This window comes from Urocitellus parryii, chromosome 10 (genome assembly GCF_045843805.1).
Source record: "Urocitellus parryii isolate mUroPar1 chromosome 10, mUroPar1.hap1, whole genome shotgun sequence".
Lineage (NCBI taxonomy): Eukaryota > Metazoa > Chordata > Mammalia > Rodentia > Sciuridae > Urocitellus > Urocitellus parryii.
In genome coordinates this window covers 71993154-72012801 of record NC_135540.1, presented here as the reverse complement: position 1 = coordinate 72012801, position 19648 = coordinate 71993154, and positions in this window count along the sequence as shown.

Here is a 19648-nt window from a genome sequence, read left to right as displayed (position 1 = left end):
TTGCAGTGTTGTGCAAATATTTTATAAACTAAATTACTACATAAGTAAACAATAGGGTAAACCATTAAAATTTCATAAAATACTGCCAGGTTGCCTTCCAAAAATTATTTGTAATGATTTCTATTTTGATGAAGGATTTTAATATTGCTTTGAGTTGGCACTTTGTAAACAACGAAAATTTTGTCTCATTTCTTTGATTATATGAATTACAAAAGAATTTATTTTACTAATAATCTGTCTTTAATGTTCAGTTTTTCTCACAGCCTGGGAGTAAATAATGAGCTATATTGTTTATCTAACTTGGTGAGCCAAATATTTACACAGATTTGCAATTGTGAAATCTCAACACCTTAGTCTTTTACTTGATGGAAGTTCTTATACATATTTGGTTTTTGTTGTACATTATTGAGCAACCACTAATCACACCAGCCAATTAAAAAATATTCAGTTATACACATATTAACATCATAATCAACCCAAATAAATCCCCACAAAAAATAAAACTTCCTATTTTGGGGGTTGTTTTTGGTTTTGATTTTCTGTTTTTGTTTTATTTTTATTTACTTTTTAGTGCTGGTGATTGAACCCAGGGACTTGTGTATGCTAAGCTAGAGCTCTACCACTGAGGTATGCCCTTGGCCCAAAATTGTCTGTTTTAATTCCACTTTTGGTTTTAATCCTTTCTAAATAAAACTCACAGAAATGCCTGGAAGCACAAATGAACTATTTTTGCCCATCTTTTCTTGAATATTGTGAATGTAGACTTCTTTCCTATAAATTCCAGCTGAGTTTCCTAAATGTTTTACTATGATTATCTCCATCTCCTCACTCCCACCAGTCCCAGGACTGCCACTAGAGTGCAGATCTATAGGCAAATACTTTTTAAAATGATCTTGTCTATATAAACTACTTAAATAAAGATGTATCATAAAATTCATAGTTCATGTGCAAGTGATATTGTGGTTTACTGAAGATTTGGAATAATGGGCTATTGGTTTATTGTCCAGTCAGAGCATGTAAAATTCTTCTTTTTTAAAATATTTTTTTAGTTGCTGATAGACCTTTATTTATTTATATGTGGTGCTCAGAATCAAACCCAGTGCCTCACACATGCCAGGCAAGTGCGCTACTCCTGAGCCCCAGCCCCAGCCCTGTAAAATCCTTCTTGATACCCAGGTATCATCTCTTCTTGTTTGGTCCAGGAGTTATTTCTTTATTTCCTTTATTATCAAATAAGCCATTCCTTGTCAACTTCATACCTTTCACCACAAAAAGAGGGTAACAATACTGTTATTACTTATAATGCTATGGCTCTTTGTAATATGTTTATATTGGAATAATATGAATTTTATACCCTCTGAAATGTCTGTTATGGTTTGGATGAGAGGTGTTCCCCCAAAGCTCACATGTGAGACAATGCAAGAAAGATCAAGCCTGATAGTGGTAACTGAAGCCGTAGGGTGTGGCTAAAAGAGGTGGGAATTGGTGTATATATTTGTATCTGGCAAATAGAGACCTCTCTCTGCTTTCTGATCACCATGTGAGCTGCTTTCCTCTGCCACACTCTTCCTCCATAATGTCCTGCCTCACCAGGAGCCCCAAGGAATACATTCTGCTGTCCATGGACTAAGACCTCTGAAACCGTGAGCCCTCTAATAAACTTTTCTTCCTGTACAATTGTTCTGATTGATTCTTTCAGTTGCAGCAGTGAAAAAGCTGACTAAAACAATATTGTACTACTAATTATTTAGTATTTCACCATTACTTTGCGCATTGTATCAGCCACTGTGACAGATGAGTATTGCATTTCTTTGGTAATAACCATGAACTCAAGATTGATCCAGGCTATACAGGAAAACACAAATGATAAATTTGAATTCTAGATAGATTCAATTTATTATATAGAATGTTACAGCATGAAAGAACAACACATCTTCCAACTATGACTTGTCTTGAACTCTTTCAGCCTTAAACACTGCATTCCCAGAATCGATACATTTCATGTTGACTGCACCCTGCTTCCCATTCATCACTTCCAGCAGGAGAGAATTATTTTGTCCCAGGAGAACAAAATCAGCAGTTCCCTTTATACAAGGAATGTCTGACCCTCCTCTGGGAGAGCTTAACACCAGTCATGGAGAACACAGCATCACTACATCAATCAAAATGATCTATTGGTATGGAGAAGCAATAATCTAGAGATCCCTCACAAGAAGTAGATACAGTCTCCCACCAAAAGACTCCCTGACCTATGACATAGAGGAGATGGGGTGACTGTCCTGAGTGACAATGGCAAATTACTGGCAAGTTAATGGCAAGGATATTTGATCCCATCCCTGCAGCCCTTGGATGTTACATATCAGGGGTGAAACCATGTTCAGAACACAGATAATAAGCACTCAAAGGCCTGAATTAGAACTATGTCTGATGTAAGTGAACATCACTCAAAATAAATATGCCAGCATCATTCTGGAAGCCCAATCTCACATGATCCTGCAAAAGAAATATCTGCCAACCAGCAGTAACAATCTGCTCTCTGGGTCACCCTCCTGGAGCGTAGCCAGGAAACAGGGCCCCATAGATGCAAGTCCCAGAGCTTTCCAGGATATCTTATAATCCATATATGCAGGAGGAGAGAGAATACCCCAAAGGGGAGAAACAGAAGTGCCACCAAAAGAGGATTTAAAACTTTCAAAAAGGTCACTCCAAAGAGCAAGGCTCTCTGAGCTGCAGGACTAGGACAAGATTCCCACTTGTCAGGTCTAATAGTGATACTGCCGAGCACCTCCAGATTTATGCAGAGCTTAAAGGAACCCAGGTGAATACAGGACTGAAGAGACAATGTTGAGTTAGCCTCTACATCTTATATTACATATATGATAATGTTTCCAAAGATGATATTAACATCTAACATTAAAGTTCTCCACTTTCACAAGGAGGGAAGCCCAGAAGACTCATCCTAGGACTGCCCTCTGCCCTTGTAGCCATCACAGAAAATGTGCTGGAAATGCAAATTCTTGGGACTCACCCCAGATTTTTAGGTCAGAATCCTCATTTTCAAAAGATCCCTACATAATGTGCACTAAAGCATTGCTTTTTTGTGACATTAGTTTTGAATTTAATGCAGTATCGTGTGACCAAAAGCTGTTCTAAATATGTGATAAGTGCATCAAATCCAATTACATTTGTGTTCATATCTTCACAAACTATGTGAGAAACCACAAGATGGGAATTCTAACCCTGCCCTAAGGGTTCTCTCAAACTTCTCTGTTTTTTTCCTCTTATATCAAAAGGTTGTTAGATAAACTATGATTTCTTTTTCAATTCACTTCTTCACATATGCCAGGTGTTTTGCTGAAACCCTCTTCTTTGATTGGATATATTATATATGATCAATTCTTACCAGCTGCTTAAAACAAGTTTGAGATTATAGGAAACTTAAATGGCATGAACTTGATGGCAATCTTTTATAGTAACAGAAATCACAGTCAAATTATGAGAAAACACATTCTGACTTGCCTAATATATAACAATTTCCCATTCAAATTAGCTTTACAATCCATATACAGTTAGATGATATTCATACATTCACACCAAAACACCTATAAAATGCAAAATTATTTAGCTATTGGACTCTATTATCTCAAGAGATTTTGTGATTTTTCAATATGAGGCCAACTTGGAAATATTTAAGACTTAAATATTCTCAAACAACTCAAAATCTAAATTGCTTGTTACCACATCTAATTTCAATAACTTGGATTTTTTTTCCTTTTTGTTTCCCAAAATCTCTTACCCTTTGATGGCTCTGTACTCACTATTCAATACTTTGTCCAATTATTTGGTGCATTTTATCTTCCACCTCTCTTCTATTACACCCTTTCTCTTTTCAAACTCCCCTTTCTTTTTTTAACTTAGAGTCTATTTTTTAAATTAGTATCTTGGGAATGTATGTGATTGTGAGATTCATTCTGGTTTATTCATATAGGTACATAGGAAGGTTACATCACCACCTTTCTCTATTCTATCCCACCTCCCTTCCCTTTATTCCTCTTGGTCTACTCAATTGATCTTCCTTGTCTTTTTCGTTTTTTCAAATATTTTTAGTTCTAGGTGGACACAATACCTTTATTTTATTTACTTATTTTATGTGGTGCTGATGTCCAAACCCAGGGCTTTGCACGACCTAGGCTTAGGCACAACCCCAGCCCACCTTTATTTTATTTATGTGGTGCTGAGGATCAAACGGAGCCCCTCAAATAACTCTCAGACCACACATTGCCATTCCAATTAAGCCTTTATTGCTGGCCAGCAGTGGAAACTCTACTCTCTAAAAGTGAGATAGTCAGAGTGGTGTGCCCCCTTCAATTTGGCTTCAAATTTAAGCCAAAAAAAAAAAAAAAACACAAAGAGATGTTAGGGGGTTTAGCTAATGCAAGCAAGCAAGTTAACAGAAGTGGAGAAGTGGGAGGGTGAGCCAATCAAAATAAGCCCAGTTACCCCAGTTACAGAAACAAAGCCCACTTAGATAGTTCCATGTTCTTGAGGGTATCCACAACAAAAGGAAAAACAACTTGCCCCAGTCATGACCTTTCTAGTTGGCGTGGCTGTTTCACAAAATGGAGTCACTAAACAAAATGGAATCACTATAGTCAAGACTTCTGTCTCATCACACAACAATAACAAGTTTTTTTTTTTTACCCTGACTTCTTTTGATCTTCATTGGGACCATCTCTTCTGTCTTTCTTTTCTTTTTTTTTTTAACCTACTCCTTAGAAACTGCTGTTCCTCTAGTAATCATTATAGTAAAAGGACATGTGAGCAGCAGAATTCCAAGATAGCGTCCAAGATTCCCTTCCCTATTGTACATGCCCTGCATAATCCCTGTGATTATAAATATGATGGATTTTACCCTGATGAGGTTAAGTCGTGTTACACAATTTGCTTCAAGAAAAGGAGATTATCTTTATGATCCTAATCAAATCACATGAGTTTGTTGTTGTTTGCAGTACTGAAGACTGAACCCAAAGTTATTACTGAGCTACATCCCCAGCCCTTTTTATTTTTTATCTTGAAACAAGATCTTCCTAAGTTGCCTAGAGCCTCGAACTTGTTATCCTCCTGCTTCAGCCTCTGGAGGTGCTGGGATTACAGGGTTGCATCACCACATATGGCTGTCTGAAATTTTTTAAAGCAAAGAATTTTTCTCAGTCTGAAAATTTTTCTCTTTTCCCAGGAGAAGTCATAGAGACATGTTCTCGTAGCTTGGAAGAAAGCAACATTCATTCATTTTATAGATGGCATATGGCAAGAGGTGATCTGAAAGACTTGAAAACAGTCCTCCACCCACAGCTAACAGGGAAACAGGAGGTCAGTCCTACAATTGCAAGGAAATTAATCCTGCCAATTGGCAAGGAGCTTGAAAGAAGATTAGGAAACCAGATAAGATCATAGCCCTGGCTGACACCTTGATTTCTGTTGTGTAATTCTGAGTGGGAGTTCAGCCATGCAGTGCTTATATTTAATCCATGGAATTATGAACTCACAATGTGGCTGCTTTAAGTCACTCAATGCATGATATTTTTCTGCACAGTAATAAACATTGATAAAGGATGTCATAATGGTGAAATATATTTTCCTGATTGAACTAACACCATGTAACTTTCATTCTCTTTTTTTTAGAATGAATAAATATTTAAGATATAAAATCATGTTTTTATTTTGTAAACATAAAATATATGACATAGTTGTGCCCTTTTCCTATGGGGAAAAATGTTTTTATGCGTATTTAAGTTGCTTACGGAAATATTAATATTTCCAGATATTCTTTTTTTTTTTAGTAGGAAAATGTTATAACATATTATTGACTGATCCTATAGATGAAATCTAAAAGACAAGATTCTGGGTGACTTGAAATATATTTCTATTTGATTTTGTTTTTAACTTATCTCAGATAACTCTGAAAAATTATCTAAAGCCAACACTTTTCTTTTCATTCAGGAAAGAACAGGTAGAGAGTGAACAGAGAAACCAAGAAGCATATTCCGAGTGCCATTTGTTTCTCTGCCACCCCTCAGAGACAAGATCTGAGAAAGGCCACTGCCAGACCATCTTGGCCCTTGTTGAAGTAGAGGTTTCAGCACTGCTAGGTTTATTGGTTTTGACTTTTCTTCCTTTTCCTCTCTTGAGGGCTTGAAGGTATACTTTTACTGGGAATAAAATAAAACCTTAAACCTTTTCATTTGAAATGTTAACTTTGAGAGTCACTTGTTTTTAAGTCCTGGTTGCTGATGCTCTCTGGTTCCTTTCCTTCTGGTGATGACAGTTGATTTTAAAGTAATGAATCAGAGTAATGGATTTTGGAATAGATTACAGAATGTTATGACTTTGAATATGGCTTGTGTGTTATCCTTCAAAGTCTCACATACTAGAAGCTTGGTCTGCTGCACCCGCAGTCTGGCTGCAGCAAAACAACTGGGGGGTGACGAACAACTTATGTACATTGATACAGCAGGAGTGGGAGCCGTTTATTGTAGGACAGGAGCGGTATATATACATTCCACACAGCTTATCTTAATTAACATAAACTCGATACAGCAGTCAACCAATAAGGAATCTCCACACTTAATGGCTCACTGGCGTTACTTCACAAACCACTCCCTCTGCAAAATGCCAGGCGCCATCTTGACTTGTTTACACACCCTAACATTGGTCCTCAGTGAACCAATTCTGAGAGGTAGTAGAACCGTTAAGAGGTGGAGCCCAGTGCAAGGTTATTAGGTCCTTAGGGACACTGCCCTCTGCAGGGATTAATGTAGTCCTTGTGGGACCCCAGTTAGTTCTCTCAAGAGTGAGTTGTTATAAAATGACCAACCTGACCTCTGAATCCCTCTGGCTTCTAGCTTTACCATGTGATCTCTTTTTATACACACTTCCACCATGTGACACCATCTGCCATAGAATGTCACCAGAGCTTATAAAGGGTGATGCCATGCTCTTGAATGTCCAAAACTGTAAGCTCACCAAGCCTTTTTCCTTTACCACAAGGCATTTTGTTATAACAACAGAAAATGAACTAAGACATAGAGAAATGGTCAAAGTAGGCCACTTAAGTTATTATGCTTTGAGGTTTTAGACTTTATTAGCTTTGGAAAAACAATTCTTTCCAAAAACTCTTAGCCTATTGGCATTTTAACATTAGTGCTTGTTTATTATCCTTCTAAGGAAAAAGTCAGCTTTCCTGCTGCTGTGACTAAAAGACCTGACTAGAACAATTGTAGAGGAAAAAAAGTTTATTTGAGGGCTCATGGTTTCAAAGGTTGACTTCATTCCTGGGGGCTCAAGGTGAGGCTGAACATCATGGCGGAGGAGTGTGGTGTAGGGAAGAAGTTCACATGATTATCAGGAGGCAGAGAAAGAGACTCCACTTACCAGATAGAAAATATATACTAAAAGCACACCCCCAATGACCCATCTCCTGCAGCCACAACCTATCCACCTTCTGTTACCACTCAATTTATTCCATCAGAGGATGAATTCACTGATTGAGTTAAGGCTCTCAGATCCTCTGAATCTTCTTGCATTGTCTCATCCAAGGGCTTTTGGGAGGCGCCTCACATTAAAACCATAACAATGCAAGAAGCAAAGCCTCAGTTACTAATAAAATTTTCATTGCCTGTTTTACCATCTCTTATATGATGAATAAATTATTAAATAAATGAAAGAATTATTAATTATTATGTAATAATTGCAAATAAATCATCATGTGTCATTATTAAAATCCCATGTACTAATAAATTATTCTATTAGTGAAATTACATTATGTTTATTAAAAAACAACATTTTAATCTGAAATTTAGTGCTTGAAAGTGATTCCAGAAAAAGATGGTTTTTATTCAGCTTATTTTACTCAATACCACCTAAAGGAATATATTTTATGAAAGTATTAAGGTAATCACTAAAATCAAACAAGTAAAAAAAAAACAATAAAACTTTAGTTACTTAAAAAATACAAAACCAAGTTTATATAAAATATACATCAATGTTAATAAAAATTTTAACCACACTTTATTTGATTGGAAAGAGAATACTTTTGATAGGAAAACAAATAAAATCTGTTTTCCTATAAAGATATGCATTATAAATTTCAAATCTGAATTACAATAATAATAAAACTCCTTCAAGTTTTTTCTTAATGAAGAACTGGTTGATTACAGAGAATTGTTCAAGTAGAATATGTAACCTAAAGAAGTGGTTCTCAACCCATTTAAGTCACAGCATCTGCCATGGTTTCAATGTTCCCTTCAAATCTCATGATGAAATTTAATTACTATCATGACCATACTAAGAAGGGAACTTTTTAAAGGTAGTTTGACCTTGAATAACTTATCTTCAGAAAGGGTTAATTATTATGGGAGTTGCCTCCCAATAAAAAGTTAAGATTGACCCCATTCTCTCCCTTTCTCAAGAATTCACTTGTCCTTCCTCCTTCTGTGGGATGGCACAGCAGGAAGGCCCTAGCTAGATGCTGTCCTCTTGACATTGGACTCCTCATCTTCCAGAACTTTGAGATATAAATAAATGTCTTTTCTTTATAAATTATCCAATCTGTGGAATTCTGTATTATAGCAGAAAACTGATAAAAATAGTAAACTTCAAATGCTGATGAAAGTATTGTAGAAAAATATATATGTAATATATATATAAATTATAATAGTTTTACATACATAATGTGTAATTGATAATTTATGCATTTGTTTTGAATAAATGCACAAATTGATAAACAAGGATTCATTTTCCAAAAGTTGTAAATATAGGTTGTTTTTATGACAGTAACAAGTTGGCATTTTAAAAACATAGTTCATTTTAAAATGTCTGGGAGGGCCAGGAATATAGCTCAGTTGGTCACAAAAAGAATTTCACCTATAACTGTCTGGAAAGACAAATCAAGGAAAGAAAATTACAGACCAATATCTCTGATGAACAAAGATGCAGGCCAGGAGTGGTGGTGCATACCTGTAATCCCAATGGGTCAGGAGGCGAAGGCAGGAGGATCACAAGTTCAAAGCCAGTCTCAGCAACTTAGTGAGGCCCTAAGCAACTCAATGAATACCTGTCTCTAAATAAAATGCAAAATAGGGCTGGGGATATGGCTCTGTGGTTGAGTGCTTCCTGAATTCAATCTCTGGTACAAAAAAATGCAAAAATCCTTAATAAAATATTAGCAAATTGCATTTAAAAAACACACCAAGAAGAAAGTGCACCATAACCAAGTGGGTCTAATCCCAGGGATACAAGGTTAGTTAAACATATGCAAATCAATAAATGTAATTCACCACATAAATAGAACTAAAGACAAGAAATCATATGATCATTTCAATAGATGCAGAAAGGGCTTTTGATAAAATTCAGCACCCATTCATGTTTTATATTTTAAAGGTTATAAAATATTATAAAGTTTATATATGAAAAACCCAAAGCCAATATGATACAAAAAACTGAAAGCATTTACTTTAAAAATCAGGAACAAGACAAGGATGCTCACTCTCACCACCTCTGTTCAGTATACTTCTTGAAACTCTAGCCAGAGCAATCAGGCAAGAGAAGGAAATTAAAGGGATATAAGGAGGAAAAGAAAAAGTTAAATTATCTCTGTTTGCTGATGACATGATCCTATATGTAGAAAACTCAAAAATCTCCACCAGAAGACTTCTAGAGCTCATAAATAAGTTCAGCAGAGTAGCAGGATACAAGATCATTATCCATAGATCAACATTCAAACATCAACAGCATTTCTATACTTTGATAGTGAGTTTTCTGAGAAAGAAATCAGAAAACCTATATCATTTACAATAAGATCAATAAAATAAAGCACTTGGGAATTAATTTAACTAAGGAGGTGAGAGATCTTTACAATTCACATTATAGAACATTGATGAAAGAAATTGAAGACAACACAGCAAGATGGAAAGACCTCCAATTTCTTGGGTAGGCAGAAATAATATTCTGAAAATGGCCATACTACTAAAAGTTTTACACAATTCAATGAAATCCTTTTCAAAATACCGATGATATTCTTCACAGAACTATAAAAACAGTTCTAAAATTCTTTGGAAGAAAAAGAGACCCAGAATATCTAAAACAATCCTGAGCAAGAAGAGTAATGCAAGAAGTATCACAATACCTAAACTCAAATTATACTACAGAGTCATAGTAATAAAAATAGGATGGTTTTGGCATCAAAATGAACATAAAGAACAATGCAATAGAATAGAAGACACAGAGACAAACCCACATAGTTACAGTTATTTGGTACTTGATAAAGGTGCCAAGTGCAGTGATGGTGGCTGTGGCATCACTGGTGGCCCTGTGGGGACTCCAGTGGCTTCAGTGTGGAGCTCTGTTAGCGGTGATGGTGACAGCTTGGGACAGCAGGCCTCAGAGTCAGAGGGTGACTGGAGGCTGTGATGGCCTCTGCAGTGGCTCCTCCAGGCAACTGGTATTGCTCCTTGTAGGGCCTGCCTGCCCACAAAGCAGGGCGCAGGAGCCGTTGGTAGCCAGACACCTGCTGAGGACCTTATGCTGCCCATTCCAGCAATGCCTGGCATTGGCCTTGAGTCCACCAGGCTGCTCACGTAATCCTTGAGTTCACCCTGCCCCTCCCTGAGTTGCAGCCTCTGAGGGATGAGTAGGCCTGCTGCCAGCTGGGGCAGCCTTTGGAGAAGGCACCCACCCTCCCCAGCTACATCTCCCCTGGGCTGGGGTAGCAGAGTGCAGAGGTGGGAGGTGGGGGGGCCTAGAAAATCCTCACCCTCCAAGTGCATCCCTGGGCTGGGACACGGTGGAGAGCACAGGTGGCAGTGGGAGTCTAAGGGCAACGAGTTCTCTGTCTTGGTCTTCTGCCACCCCCAGCCACAGAAATGCACTTTGGGGGTGAAGATGTCCTAGGACCTCTGCTTTCTGCACCCACAGTCCACTCAGGAAGTGGCTGGGGATGGTGAGGTTCTCTCTCAAGACCGCCCCAACCTAGCAGACAACCTAGTTCCTCAGTAGAGAGGCTATATCAGGCGATGGGGTGAGCAGACACACAGTGGGCTCATGGACAGAGGGAGACATGGCAGCTGTGGGAAGCATAAGGTCCTGGGCAGCTGCCTGGGTACCACCGCCTTCCGCATTCTTCTTCCTGAGCAGGCCAGTCGACCAGGCGCAAGACCAGGGCCTGCAGCCTCCACCACAGAGGACATCCCAGCTACTGGTTACCTTATCACTCTGACACCCACTATCCCATGCCCTTGCTGCCATGCCAGCCTGGAACTCTTCACTGCAGCCAACCAGACTCCCCACATGGCCACTGGATGCCACTTTCACTGTCCTGCAGCTGAACCCCAGTTACTTCTGCAGGATGAAGATGCTCACTGCTGGACACTGCCTGTTGTTGCTGCCCCTGCTTCTGAACTCTTATGGTGCCACCACCATTGTGCAGCACTCAAACTTCCAAACTCCAGATGGACTCCAACAATGCCCACCAAGGCCCCAATGTCATTGTACTTTACCCCACACCTGGTTGCCGACCTCTATACTGAGGATGGACCCCTGATGCAGCTGTAAGTTGCTCCTGCACCTGCCAGACTCTGGAGCTCCACCCTGCTGCCACCAGACTTTAACATGGATACTAGACAGTGACACTCAGTACTGGGGCCAACTTCATTGCAACTGCAGCCAAACCCTTGTCACTATGGCAGATGAAAACACTCATGGCTGGATGCATCTGTTGTTACAACCACTGGTTCTGGATTCTTCCACTTTCACCGCCACCATGAGTAGGAATCAAGGAACTCCCAAGTCCCTGAGGAGACTCTGTGTCCTGGACATAGGGTCATCTGGGCACAGGGTCTCTGGGCAGTGGTGTGAGGCCCCAGTACATTGCAGCAGGCTGGGGACAGCCAGACTGGCCATACCTGGACTTGTAGGAAAAATAACCGATTGGGAAAATACCCTCCAAATCTACCAAATTTAGCCTAACACTGGCTTCTTCCAAGAGATTATCAAGAAAGGAAAAATAGAAGTAAGCAAGTTTGTCTGGCTAAGGGGTGGTGTGAGGAGAAGTAAAGACTTCAGATTGGGTAGAGCTGGATTTAAATCCCTCTTAACTGGGTGACCTTGACCAGGGTGCAGAACTAAGTACAACCTTGGGTTTGCATCTGGTAAAGTAAAGTTGGTGAGGAGGATAAGCCAGGGGTAAAATTAAGCTGTTGAGCAGTACCTAGACTTTGGGAGCCAGGAAGGCATTTGACATGATTTCCATGCAGAAATATATTCTGAGATTAAAGTCAACCCACTTAGAGGTGCACCTTTGGAAGGCAACTGACCTGTGAGCAGGCGGTTGAATTGACTTCATTTTTTAGATGAAATAATAATATATGGAAGATCATAAGCCGATGTTGGGTCAGGCTTGTGAAATTATAGGCTGTTTTCAAATTTGTTTCAAGTTACATTGAGTTAAATCTACATAGTTCAAGCCTCCTGGGATATCCCCCACCTCTTGTCACACCCCCACATAGAGCACTATCTACAATCCCTTACTCTAATTTTTAGAGTGTCACCAAATATGTCAATGCATGTATGTACATATGCAGAGATATACATTATGTAATACTTTGTTCCTTTTAGCCTGCTTTGGAACCTCCTGAAAATAAAATCTCTTATTCTTACGTACATTCTTTTGCAGCTTTCCCTCCTTAATTTGTACCCCTTAAGCTGAGCATCAGGAAGAAGGAAACACCAGAGAAACTCAAAGATCCGAAGGACACCAACCCTGCTCAAGTCACTCTGGAAGCTGACTAGCCTGAATGTGCCCAAAGCTTGAGGAAACATCAGCCCTGCTTCAGCCACTCTGGGTTGGATGTACAAGGTGAAAGATACGCTAACCAAAAGGAAAATGGACGGTTTCACTCTTATACTGCCATTGCCACCCCTTACTTCTGTCATATACAGAGTCCTTTGTTTTGTCTTGACTCTAGGACTGATAACAATCAAACACATAGTTAATAATATCAGAAAACAAACACATGTACCAGTTCAATCCTGAAAGGGCATTGCAGTTGAGATCCAAGCTCACTATTTGGAGGATGGTTTCCTTTTCTTGGTGGATTCAAAAGCTTAATTGACATAGCATGGATTGTGCTCTGAACTTGTGTATTGCTTCCATGTTTGTTTCCTCTTTTCATTAAAACTAGTGGTTCTACAATAGAAGCAGGTTTCCTTTTTAAAAAAGAGAAACAACAACTATGATATTACATTATATAAAGCTTTAAGCCAAGAAGATAATAATGCCCTTTGACTTAGAGGATTAAATAATGAGCATCAAAGGGGGTAATGCTGTAGTTTCCAAAAGACTCCCACCTTAATTGTAACACACAAGTCTCTCTCCTAATCAAGAAGAGATTATTTTAAGAAGTCAACAAAATTTCCAGAGCACTCATTGTGCTTTGAGCTCCTTTTTGTTGTAAAGGCCAGGTTTCTCTTTCTTGTAAGAGTTAGGCCTGTAGGGCTGGGGTTGTGGCTAGTGATAGAGCGAGCACTTGCCTCACACATGTGAGGCCCCTTGTTCAATTCTCAGCACCACATAAAAATAAAGGTATTGTGCTCATCTACATCCTAAAAAAAATAGTCTCCAATCAAGTTTTTTGATGTGCGAAAATTTCTGTTTTCTGTGTAAAACATTGTGAAACCTCTGTCCAACCTATGAATGTGGAACAAAGTTAAGTTATATTAAACATTGTGCTGTGTAACCACCCACTGCAATGTTAGAGAATTTCCAGACCTGGGGTCCAGAGCTTGTTTGGTGTTATCCCCTCTGGGTTGCTTCAGCTTAAATAAATCTGCTTCCTCCAAATTCCTCAGGTGTCCAGACTCATCTTTCCTGCATCAATGCCTGCTTAAAATGCTAGAATGTCCTAATTCTTGAAGGGCCTGAAGAGACAGTCTCTCAGACTCTGTCACAGTATGAATTCTAGGAAAAGTAATTCATCACAATGAATCTAATTTCAGGTTTCATTATAGGGACTTCCTGGATGTAATATCAAAGTTGCATGATAAAACTTGTCTACGTCTATTGAGTTGCCATGATATACCCCATAAAGATATATAAATGATATATTTCAATAAAAATTTAATCTGGGGGAAAATATGTTTTGTGAGAAATCTAAAGCCATGCTTGCATTTTGTGTTATTTTAAATATTATGCTGTAATAATATTATATTTTATTATTACATTTTTATATCTGAAAAAGACATCAGAATTTTGTACCACAATATTGTCAAAAAGGGAAAATTTTATTGATTAGAAATATGCTTTCCTGTTTTTAGAGCTAACAGTTGAATTAAAGTTTTGCACCAGACACCAAGTCCATCAGAATCTCAGTCTGGTGAAACCACATCTTGGTGCCTGCCCAGGCCAGTGCCCAATAGCAGGTCCCAGAAGTAAATCAGGCTGGCTCTTCCCAGAGCCCTCTGGACAGAGGTTGGCCTCCTCCACTCTTAGTGTTATTTTTTCTCTGATTGCTTGGCTCCTCTCCATGCTCTTCAAGCTGTCCTCTCCCATCTTTGTTGTTCAGTGACATCACCTGTCATTCATGTTTCTATAGACCTCTGAGGAAGAGAAAATCCACATGGATTTCAGAATGGCTCAAGATGTAAATGACTGGTCATAATTGGACACCCTAAAAGGGGATGGTATTGATGGAACAGGGGTATAAATCTCATGATGGGCCAGAAAACTCATTTACAGAGCAGCCAAAGGTCTATGTAGATCCATAAAATGGCCACAAACAACCTGAAAATCTAGGTAGTAACTCATCTGGAGCAGTCATAACCTCTTTCTGCTGGAGAAATATCAGTGGCTTCTTTTGGAATTGAATTAGGTGTGAAAAATAGCTCCTATGTCATTTGGTTAGGAAAAATGGTAATGATGATGAAGGTGATAATGCAATAGCTTATATTCATAGACCACTTTGCATACATTATTTCATTGAATATTCACAAAGTCCTTTCACTGACTGTCCTAGTCAGTTCTAGCTGCTACAACAAAATACTCTAAGCTTAAGAAACATTTATTTCTCCCCATTTGGGAGGGTGGGAAGTTCATGGTCAAGGTACTGATAGATTGAATTCTTGGAAAGAGCCCTCTTTTTGCTCATAGCTGGCTGCCTCTCACTGTATTCTCAATTGGTGGAGAGCAAGTAAGCCCTGGTCTCTTTTTGAAATTCTGAGAAAACTAATTTCATCTTGGGAGACATGCCCTGCGCCTCCCCCCGCACCACCGGCCTATCGAAATCTGGTTACCTCCAAATGGCCCCACTTCTCATGCCATCACATTGGCATTAGGGCTTCAACATGAATTTGGAGGAGACACAAACATTCAGTAGGGAATGCACTGTGGAGTCTTGGGCATATTCTGTATCTTCTCTGTGCTTCTGCTGCCTCATAAAGAAAAAGGATGGTAATAACTCCTGATCAATGTGTGTGTGTGTGTGTGTGTGTGTGTGTGTGTGTGTATGATTACATTGAATTAAAAACAGGTGATTGGATGATATATGCAAGTAATCCTCGATCTAAAAAAATGAATATACAAACACAGGTGTCAAAATAAAAGCTGAAACCAAGTTTAAGAAAAAATTTCAGTGTGGGAATAGAAAATATTTCCCAGGAAGAGGATAAAAATGGAGTTTTTTCCTGATGATATCAACTTTTCAGGAGATCTAATAGATATGTATGAAATTTAACATGATAATTTAGAAACAAAGATATATGCTTATATTATACATGTATTACTTTATTCTGATTCCACATTTAGAAATCAATTTTAACTAAAACTCATCATAGTCCTCTCCAACATTGGTGTTTTTTTACCCTCTCCAAAACAAATTTGGAGTCTTAAAGGCAGTTTCCAGGACTTGGGTTCTGTTCCCTCTAAGGCGAGGGAAAGACGGGTCCTTGTGAATCAGGATGATCTTGACAAACCACAGTGAGGCCTTCGTGTGGCTTAGTATATTTGCAAGTTCATCCTACAGGTGTATGTTTGCGACCACCACAATGTGTATTCCTTTTAAATGACTGAACAACACCTGTACACAACACTATGCATAGACTCAAACCCAAGGCCACATTCCAAGGAATCTTAGCAATCTGTACTTTCTATCTGATCTACCCAAGCATGAATTGCTGATTTAATAAGAAATAAAACAAGAAATAAAGACTGTGTTTACCTTTGTTAGTAGAAAATAAAGAGTTTGGCCAACCTCAGACTCCAGTACCACTCAGGTGTGGCCCAGATTTGTGGTCACCCTGTCCATCAATGCAGTCAGTACCCTGACTCCAGAGGCAGGCAAGATCTAGGAGGGTGTCCATTTTTCCTCCCTATGCAGCAGGAAATGGTGACTGAAAGAGGAAACTGAGAATTTCCCAGCCTTTAAGCCTGTGGGGAGGCCTATGGTGGGGGACATAAACCCATCTTCCAGCCATTTTCTCAAAAGCACTATGATTTCATGACACTTGGGAAGTGAAGGAGCTTCTGGTTCTGGCCACTCCAGAGGAAAGTTCAAGATAAGTGCCAATTCAGCAGTGTGGCATGAGGAAGGACCTATACACTGAGCCCCAGGACCATGTTCTTGGCAACCCAACTCCAACTCTGTCACCCACTGCAAGTCTGTGCTGCACTGGCCCATCAGGTGATTCCATTACTTCCAGGACCCTGATTCCCAATGCAGCCTACTGGGTAGCACCTCGAACTGGGTTCAGGAGGATACCATGCCAGGAATTATCCCACCAGGAGAGATGAGCACTGCCACAACCTCACCCAGCGGCCTTCACTGATTACTGAAGGTCCAGTGGACCCAGAAAAGGCCATGGGCAATCGAAGGGGCCCAAGGAGCACCCACTTGGGACAACAGTCCCAGGTGAGGCTCCCTCCAACCTCACTCCTCCAGGTCCCCACTCACTGATATTTTGTCCAGTTCAGAAGCAAGCCCAGAACTCCACCAGTGGGGAGGAGGGAGAGTTCTTAATAGCTGAGCATGGAGGAGCATGCAGGGCTGCTTAGTGGGTTATGGGAAGCTTGAGCTTGAAACCTCACAGCTAACTCTGGCAGGGTGCCCTTCCATCCAGGAAAAGCCAAGACCCATGAAAATTGGAACCTCCAAAGAGTGAATGCTGAGTGGATCTCTGGGTCTGTAGGTGTCTGTGTTGGATTGGACTGGTGAAAGGTAACATATCTTACACTTTAGGAACAGTAGGAGGCCTAGTATTGTCCCCAGAACAGCTAAGCATGAAGACAGTCAAAAAATTGGAGAGCTGGGGTTGTGGCTCAGTTGCAGAGTGCTTGCCTAGCACGTGGGAGGCACTGGGTTCAATTCTCAGCACTGCACAGAAATGAATAAAGGCCTGTTGACAACTAAAAAAAAAAAATTTAAAAATTGGAGAATCTTGATAACCAAAATTCAAAGAAAGCAAACCAAATATGAATAAAACTCGATTTTGTGAGCACACGGCTGGGTTTTTCTGGTTTCCACACAAAGAGAAAGGACTGTGCACAGAGGGTAGCATTCCCTCCCAGCCTGCCCTGATGAACCCCTCAGCTGGACTCTGGGGGATGCCTTAAATGCATTCTCAGCAGCTGTTCCCTCCACTGTTCCCAGAGGAAGTGCAGGAAGACACACAGGCCATGATCCCAAAGCTGGCGCTACCTGCAAATGCTGCTCAGCCAAGAAACTTGCCCCCCAGCAGTTCCCCTTCGGACTGGCCTGGCCCAGGCAGGAGAGCAGACAGAACTCTGACAGCTCAGGGGCGGGGCATGGGCTGAGGGATTCCTGCCATTGCAAGAGCTCCTGGCTGTCAAACTAAGCCCCGCCCACCCTCACCAGAGCAAGGCTAGATACAAACACTAGCTCACACCTTCAAGGGAGGACAAGGTGTCCTTCCCAGCCTCAGCAAGCGAGATCCTGGAGAGGCCACCACCACTTGCTCACCTGCTGGTGCACCGCCTATCTAATGACATTGCTTTCCCCTTCAGAGGCCCAGGGAGGCTACCCCCTGCTTCAAGCTTGGAGGTATGGGGGGCGCTTCTATTGGGGCCATGGCACTTCCCGCCTTTTCAGAGAAGAGCACTCCTGAAGAGGCACCGACCTGTCTCTGTACCGGAGGTGCAGGTACTGCCAGCCAAACACCTGCTCATCACCCTAGTCCGCAAGTGCTCCACGCCCCAAGAGCTACCCTCAACCCGCAGCAAGAGCCTTCTCAGCCCTCTGACTGCCCCCACGTCCATTGGTTGTGCCTATTTCGTCCGCATCTGGTGCAAGGACGTGGACTTTGCACGTGCATGCAGACTTTGCACGTGCATGCAGACTTTGCACATGCACGCGGAATTTGCATGCGCGCAACAGTTCCTGGCCCAGTCAGGAGAGCAGACAGAACTCTGACAGCTCAGGGGCGGGGCATGGGCTGAGGGATTACTGCCATTGCAAGAGCTCCTGGCTGTCAAACTAAGCCCCGCCCACCCTCACCAGAGCAAGGCTAGATACAAACACTAGCTCACACCTTCAAGGGAGGACAAGGTGTCCTTCCCAGCCTCAGCAAGCGAGATCCTGGAGATGCCACCACCACTTGCTCACCTGCTGGTGCACCGCCTATCCAATGACATTGCTTTCCCCTTCAGAGGCCCAGGGAGGCTACCCCCTGCTTCAAGCTTGGAGGTATGGGGGGCGCTTCTATTGGGGCCATGGCACTTCCCGCCTTATCAGAGAAGAGCACTCCTGAAGAGGCACCGACCTGTCCCTGTACCGGAGGCGCAGGTACTGCCAGCCAAACACCTGCTCATCACCCTAGTCCGCAAGTGCTCCACGCCCCAAGAGCTACCCTCAACCCGCAGCAAGAGCCTTCCCAGCCCTCTGACTGCCCCCATGTCCATTGGAGTTCAGCCCATCAGCACGTGCCTATTTCTTCCGCATCTGGTGCAAGGACGTGGACTTTGCACGTGCATGCAGACTTTGCACGTGCATGCAGACTTTGCACATGCACGCGGAATTTGCATGCACGCAGAATTTGCATGCACGCGGAATTTGCACGCGCGCAACAGTTCCTGGCCCAGGCAGGAGAGCAGACAGAACTCTGACAGCTCAGGGGCGGGGCATGGGCTGAGGGATTCCTGCCATTGCAAGAGCTCCTGGCTGTCAAACTAAGCCCCGCCCACCCTCACCAGAGCAAGGCTAGATACAAACACTAGCTCACACCTTCAAGGGAGGACAAGGTGTCCTTCCCAGCCTCAGCAAGCGAGATCCTGGAGAAGCCACCACCACTTGCTCACCTGCTGGTGCACCGCCTATCTAATGACATTGCTTTCCCCTTCAGAGGCCCAGGGAGGCTACCCCCTGCTTCAAGCTTGGAGGTATGGGGGGCGCTTCTATTGGGGCCATGGCACTTCCCGCCTTTTCAGAGAATAGCACTCCTGAAGAGGCACCGACCGGTCTCTGTACCGGAGGTGCAGGTACTGCCAGCCAAACACCTGCTCATCACCCTAGTCCGCAAGTGCTCCACGCCCCAAGAGCTACCCTCAACCCGCAGCAAGAGCCTTCTCAGCCCTCTGCTGCCCCCACGT